The following is an 8,174-nucleotide window of genomic DNA, read 5'->3' as shown; positions in this document are numbered from 1 at the left end:
CAGCGTGTTTGAAAATTCATCCTCCAAGGTGGTGAAAAAGGGGTTGAGAGTTTGTATGCAGATCAAACATTTTTTTGAGTGCGGGTTTTGAAACTTTGTATAAAGGCATATTATTAGAATTGAAGAAAAGTGATTTCATCGTTATCATAATAATTTTAATGTTGGGACTGGTAATTCTGGGCACAGCATATAATAAATGTCTGAACTTAAAAGTTAAGAAAAAATCACGAGGCTCATTATTTAGTCTAGACGTGTTGTTGTTGTTGTTGTGACCCAGTAAATGTGTAAGCAAAATGCGAATACATGCGCGCACCGCCTCGCATGACTTGCCAGCACTAATAAGTTTTTCTTCAAACACTAATGAATAACCTAGTCTTTATTACTGGGCACGTTTCACCACTAGACTGACGCGAAAGAGGCTTGGCATAAGAAACTGATTTTTTTAACTACTTTTTAATATAATTTATGCCCATCTTAATGACCTCATATTACGCATAAATAGTGATTCTATCACGAATTATGTTTCTCTTCCTTGTGGTAACCTGTTCTTAGTAAAAGCAATGTTTCTTAACTTAGTAAAGGCAATGTTTGTATGGAGATCGTTAATACAAAGTCCGTGAATCCCGCACGCTGGGCTTGTTTCAGTAATTAAAAATACCAAGAATGGTACAGTAGAAGTTACGGCCACTTCTTGTTGGCGTAATTATCACCTCCGGTTTTAACGTTAGATAAAACTCATTGTGTGTAATTAACATTTTCTAAAGGCATCCTGATGTGTGTCGATTGACGATAATTAATCTTCCTGAGTATTAACAGCGGCCGCCATTATTGTTCATGTCGCCATTGCTCGCATTCTACTAGATTATTTATACGGAAAACGTTATTCACATGACATTTAATTAGAGAACGTTGCTGTATATTATATATTTAACTGGATACGTATAAGGAATTAATGTAATTGACACCAGTTTTAATGGAGCTTTTATACGGAGTAGGTGATTACCGCGGGCCATAAGAAGTGCAATTCTGCGGAGTTGACGAAGCGCAGAGCCAATTTAATTTACAAAGTTGTCGGTTGGGTTGGGATTAAGCGGAGCTAGACGCGCCTTGATAATGACGTGCGCCGGGGCATCTGTCACCGATCTGCACAAATCGGTACCAACTAGCCTTCTTAGGCCAGCATCCGCCTCGTTTAAGCGATGTCTACATTTAACTCGGACGTTTACTGACTTTTTTCTTTTTTAATAGGTATGGCAAAGTTTTTTTCCTTTGATCTAATTTACTTTACCTTTTTATTAATTATTGTTTTAGTGAGTAGGTAATCTATCTATCGAATCTATCTATCTAATACCTGTAAACGAGCAATCGTATATTTATTTATATATGTATATAGGTATTTCGGGGATCTTGGAAACGGCTCTAACGATTTCGATGAATATTGCTATATGGGGGTTTTGGGGGGCGAAAAATCGATCTATCTCTGGGAAAACGCGCCTTTTTGAGTTTTTATAATTATGTTTTCCGAGCAAAGCCCGGTCTCCCAGATATTATTACTAGTACTCGCTAAGGTATCTGGCTTAAACACTTTTATATAGTTAGTTAGTTATGTGGTTTCCTGTGGTCATCATAAAATAAATATCATTTAAGTAATACATTGTGCAACATTGTGAAATATTGAAAGCGAGGTCTTTAGATTCACGACAGCCACAGGATGTCTGTTTTTGTATGCGTTTAAGATTGTTATATGCCTAACGAGATAGGGAAAATGTCTAAGAATTGTCATTGATGGCCGCTCTTCGCATTTGTTGACTATTAACACCGTTGTACCCCAATGATCCCCTACCTATGTACGCTATTCCTGCTGCATACAACTGTATATACTATAGTACCTACCTGCCGTCTCGGATTAATATTACCACGTCTCGCTCAATAGTCACAGAAAGCATGATCCAGAGAGGTTGTAAGTAACTATACCGTAAAATGGGGTGATTAGGTGCAAAACTGACATTCAAACCTCGATAACATTTTATTTTTACATATGCAAACTGAATGGTGTATATGCATAGTTAAATTATAAACTGACGGTAGGGAGATTATAAACTAACCTAACCTAACCTACGTTAGATTGTAAACTAACGGGTTCACAAACTTACGGTGTCATAAATATAATAAGTGTTCCGGACGTTTGTATTTTAGTTTTTATTTTATTTGGGGTAGTTCCATTTCATAACTTTGACGACTAACAGGAAATCCCACCTCACCTCGTAGTCCCTCGTATTTGGGATGAGTTGGGTTTCATACTGTGACGTCCAGGCGCCGTTGTGTACTGGGTGACCAAATGAAACAACTGTTATCGCTTGTGCACCCCGCAGCCACGCGCACGCCATGACACTTCCCTCTGGAGTGAAGCTAGCGGGTAGCTGCGTCGTACTGTTTATTGTGTAACCGTCACATCTCTCCCTTTTTATAACAATTTATTTATTTTACTTTATATATTAACCATGCAACAATAATTCAGTTTATCTTATTATCTTATACTCGCTACGTTGATTTATTTTTCCAATCTAGGTATACTACCACCGGTTCGGAAAAGTTAACCTCAGACCCGAGAAGAACCGGCGTAAGAAACTCGGCGAAGTGTGGATCCATTTTACAACTGTTAAATAATAAATATTTTCCAACACTAGCAAGCCTTTAAACCTGTAAAACTGTTATTTGATTATTCTTAATTGTTACTTACTTTTAATTTACTTTAAGTCATGTTATGCTTGTCACATAAAACTTATAATTTGGTTTGTTACAAATATTTCTTGCGATACCCTACCAGGGTCCATGTGCCTGTATGTTACTATGTAGTTTACTCGTATGTCATATGAATATGTACATTGGATGCAAAATAAAGATCTCTATCTCTATTTTACTTTTACAATTTCTTATGTGTCAGTCCCTCTCCTTCTCCTATTTGCAGTTTTGAGTCTAAGTCCTTCTATTAACTTGAATATAATTCAAAGAATTATTTTAAAAGCCTTAATTACTACATTTTCCTTTTGATGCTTACACATTTCCAGGTATTAACATTAGCATACAATATAATATTTTACTAAATTAATACCTATTTCATGATTTAGGTACAATAAAATTGTAAGCTTGCCAAGCGTCTTGGACATTAGTTACTTACTGATTGACTCAGTTTTACTTGTCTTGTATGATGTTAATATATATGATGCAATTTATAATACTTATAGATAATCCAATGTCAAATAAAGTAGCAATGTTACTCTATTCATAGTAGAGGTACCACGTCAAGTATGTTTAGTTTTACTTGTGAATAGGTTAAGCAAACAATAATCTATATAAATATATTTATATATAATTAATTTGTTAGGTACCTACTAAGATTTACCTGCCTATTTGACCATTGTTATTATCTAATCATAATCATATCTAATTATCGTTCTTTAATTATATGTAATACTTGGATAATATAATATTGACATCAATTAATCCAAATATTTATTTTATTCATTCTATTACTCAAAAAGTAACACAGCACATATAATATCGAATGTAATATTAATCTAACAACTTTTGCGAAGAATCATAATTACAATTTATGTTATGAAAATAACGTAACACCTTTTTACTAATCGGAAGCTGATTTTTCAACTAGTAAGCCAGTAAGTATTGTATTATTATTTCCACAACAATTACTGTCAGACTATAACATAAATATTAATATTTGTATACACTTTTTCTTCGGTTTATTTCAATTACTTGCAACAGTTGCAACATATTTTATTAACCTGAAACATACACACCTTGTATGTCTGTTTCCTATGTGCTGTCATTGGTAAGCATGTCATTTAACTTCAATAAACATCTTACAACGAACCAATGGAACTCCATTATCCTAACCATGATCCCATGAAATACAGAGTAAGTAGGTACACAAGAATACACCGTTTACTTTACCATTTTAGCGTTACGTTTAACGGTTCTGTTTGATGTGATCTAGGGTTTTGGTCTTTTGGGTCTTAGTGTAGATTAGTACCATATATGTGTACTCTTGGGTAGATCCATGAAGTGTCTCTAGATGCAACTTTAATCTATTAGTTTTACTAAATTAGTTAGTCTCAACTAATTAAACGTCAATCAGGCACTGTCATTGAGGGCGATCAAGATCACGGTTAATTCGAATACTTATTGTTTTTATTTTCTAATGTATACCTACACAGACACACTATTTACTTATTTGATTGTTTCTGTTTTGTTTTAATGTATCGGTTCTGAGACTATGTATAATTTCCAATGTATGTATTGTCTCTACCGCATACCTAAGCGTTTTGGCATCCTTAATTATTGTAGTTTTATGCATTTGACTGAAATAGGGAAATATATTTTCCAGTAAATTGCCTTTTTAATTACACCTACTTAATTATAATTAGTCATCACATCAGACATATCACTCGTCTTAATCTGAGTAGGTGTACCTACTACCTAGGTACTTAAAAGGTACTTCGTCATCTACTTGTCAACCGACAAAAGTCGTATGTCTATTTACAAGGCATTAGGTTAACCGCTGTTCACTAGAGTTTTGCTGTTAGTACCTAAGTCATGTTTGCCTTGGGTATAGTTTCGTAGTATAGTTAGTAAGCTGTGCTTCCTCACCGTGCAAGGCTCCACGCATCGCCACTCTCGTTTTTACAGCATTGACTTTCGGTACTAAATGACATGATGTATTATGACAGGGCCAGCGCATCTATTTACGTACCTTTTGTACTTGGGTTTGTGATTGAGCTTTGTCCTGATTATTATTCAATAGAATCATGTATTCCGGCTTTAAAATAGATTGGGATTGGAATTTATAATATGAAATCTGGGTCATATACGATTTTGAAGGAATTGTATATCCTCATCTATTTATAGATTTTATTTGGGCAGTTTAGGCATGCCTCTGTGTTCCACAGTTTCCACGGCTGCGCAAAATGCATTATTATCCTGGTCACCTGCTTCTTTCTCTTAAACTATAATTTAACGCGTCCTCTAACTGTTCCAACAGGATGGCTACAACAATCTTTAATCGGAATGCCGTCTATTAAGTCGTCGTATACTTTATATACTTGCTTTGTTCGTTTTTATTTAAGCTGATACATTGAGTACTTACCTATACGAACATCTGCAAAATGCAGTAAATTTACGATACAGGTACAAGTTAGAGGAAGGTTAAATTGTAGTACTTTACAGGAAATATTTTTTCAAATATATTTGTTAAATTGAAAATCTACCTGAATCTATATTAGTAGGTATGCCTATTCCCGAGGCCATCCATCTATACCTACGCCTTAAGTGAACTGGAACAGTAGGCAGAGGCACCAATTATATAATTTTCGCTGCTTATTATATAATTTTGAATTAAATAAATACATAGCAGGTTACTCTACTAACATTATGTCAGTTTATTACTATTTTGCCTCCCTATTAAGTCTAATGGTGGTATCTGGGACATTTTGGATGACCTATGACAAGATCCTATCGTTAGTACCAACCAACTCTATATCGCGTCTACTAGACTTGTTACTAGGTACATTTGACCCTTTTGGCTTGTTAGTACTGGGTAGTTGAACATAATACTAATTATACCTTGTTTATATCGTAGGTAAGCGTTATGATTTCGCTGTATCATTTATTTTATTTTGCTAGTACCAGTGGAACATTCAACCTACTACTTATTTATTTTGCCAGTACCAGTTGAACGTTTCAATTCAACCTACTAATTATTTGTTTTGCTAGTACCAATTGAACAATTTCAACCTACTACTTATTTGTTTTGCTAGTACCAGTTGAACATATCAACCTACTACTTATTTGTTTTGCTAGTACCAGTTGAACACTTCAACCTACTACTTATTTGTTTTGCTAGTACTAGTTGAACGTTCCATCCTACTAATTATTTGTTTTGCGTCATTAGTAGTTAATTATACCAACTGCAGCATAGATGTGATGTACAGTTTACTTCTTGTAATTTATTTTTCTTGTTAGTCCGACTCCGACTTACTACTCAATTCATTTGATGCTGTGTTTACGTGTTTACTCCTACAGTAAAACAATAACAAAGCCCTCGGCATTCATCAGTCTAAGTACATATCTATAGTTCTTGACTCACTTGACATCGTAACGGTCCTTGATAATTTTACTGATCCGTTACCTGCTAGCATTCTTTATTGTCATAACATACCTATGTATATATAAATACATGTTAAGTCGACACCAAGTTAGGTAACAGCGATTCATACCATTTCAATTGATTTGATTATAAGTATTATAACAGGTTATTTTAATCGAACAATATTTCTTTTAGGACATAAGGTCCATACAAATTTATACAACTATACCGACTTAATATGCAGGTTTCTCAATAGGTTTCCTTATGTAAAAATATCTTAGTAATTACACAACTAAGTAGGTAGGTATATCTTAAGTATGAACGGCAAATACACAACAACTCATAATAATCGTGATTTCCGCGAAGATAGTTTGATTATTTACCCTTAATATCATATGAATTTGTTAATATACGATTTTGTTCAGAAAATAAACCATGTACCAACTGTATTTGTAACACGCAAACCATCAGCATATTCATTTCTGTCACTTCATGGAAAAATTAATACACCGGTGCCACATCATTCTAATAATGCAACATGAGTACATTATTTTTTGTAGGATTTTCCCAATTATTGATCTATCTTGCATTGATTGCACTTTTGGATTTACAATTGGTAACCAGGCTCACGAACAGTAGCTACTGTCAAAGAGTTAGTGTAATAAGCAAGCGCATATTTCTTCTTTGCTTGGTAAACATTCCTCCCGAGCTACCTACCATCAATTACTCACTAAATAGTTGTAAAGTTAACTACTGTTCTTATGTAAACAGTCGACAAAATCAACTGTACATATACATAATTGTTTTTATTAACATTGATTATAAACAAAACTATAAAATTAGGTATAGGTACAAGATCTACCTTTTTACAGTTTTGCACTAATATTTAAATTCTGCACTAGTTTCTTTAATACTCCTCTGACGTGAGTTTGGAATTTGATAACCTAGTTACGTAACAAAGTCGTTGCAATTTTAATATTTCCGTATTATGTACAACCGTACGTCACTCGTTACACCGAATATCACCTCGCCCAAACTTTTGTATTGCCTGAATACAATCGGGAGCTCGGGAGCAAATGGACAACTACGGTAGCTATTAGGTTAGGATTTCCATACCTTAGGTATTTTGTTTTTTTTTTCGCCACCGTTGCCTTTCCTTTTCGTAATTTTTTTTTTGTGATGTTTTATCCTCGTCGCCATTTGTGACGTCCAGGCGCCGTTGTGTACTGGGTGACCAAATGAAACAACTGTTATCGCTTGTGCACCCCGCAGCCACGCGCACGCCATGACACTTCCCTCTGGAGTGAAGCTAGCGGGTAGCTGCGTCGTACTGTTTATTGTGTAACCGTCACACATACAAAGGTGATTTTGGAAGATTGTTGGATCGTTTTTTTATTATGAGTACTTATTACTATAGGTCCATTTTAAATTGGAATACATTATTTTTGTAGCAGTAGCCTTAAAAACCCCTTTTTGTAGCAGTAGCCTTATAAACTTTCATCCCTTCTCTCCCCATTCATAACCCAACTTTCCCCGCGAACCCTACCAAATGTAGGTAGATTCCAACCTTTTGTTTGAATGTCTACGCTAATAGCGCAGCCCTGTACGTTTTTACAAGGAACATATTTACTAGAGCTCCCGATACACGTGTTACACGCTGACACGGGTACCCGTGTTCTTAAGCCCGGCGGTACTAAGAACCCGAACTACACGAACCCGCCCGGATCCAGAAACGTTTACACGGGTACCCGTGTACCCGTGTACACGCGTACACGGGTACACGAAAGAACGGATCTTATTTACCCGCGGGTTCAACCGTTCATTTTCGTGTAGCAGAGATTCGTGCTATGAAGAGATACGGTGGAATATAAGAGAGATTAGGAAAGTTCGATTACTTTGCAGTTTAACGTGGTATTGATTGGTGATATCAATAATAAAGTAGACTTTGTTTCAATAATTCATATGTTTTGTTTTACTCCAATTAAATTAAAATTAACAATAACTTAGGTAC

This window comes from Cydia amplana, chromosome 3 (genome assembly GCF_948474715.1).
Source record: "Cydia amplana chromosome 3, ilCydAmpl1.1, whole genome shotgun sequence".
Taxonomy (NCBI): Eukaryota; Metazoa; Arthropoda; class Insecta; order Lepidoptera; family Tortricidae; genus Cydia; species Cydia amplana.
The sequence above is the reverse complement of the archived record's forward strand: the minus strand, read 5'-3'. Positions refer to the sequence as shown.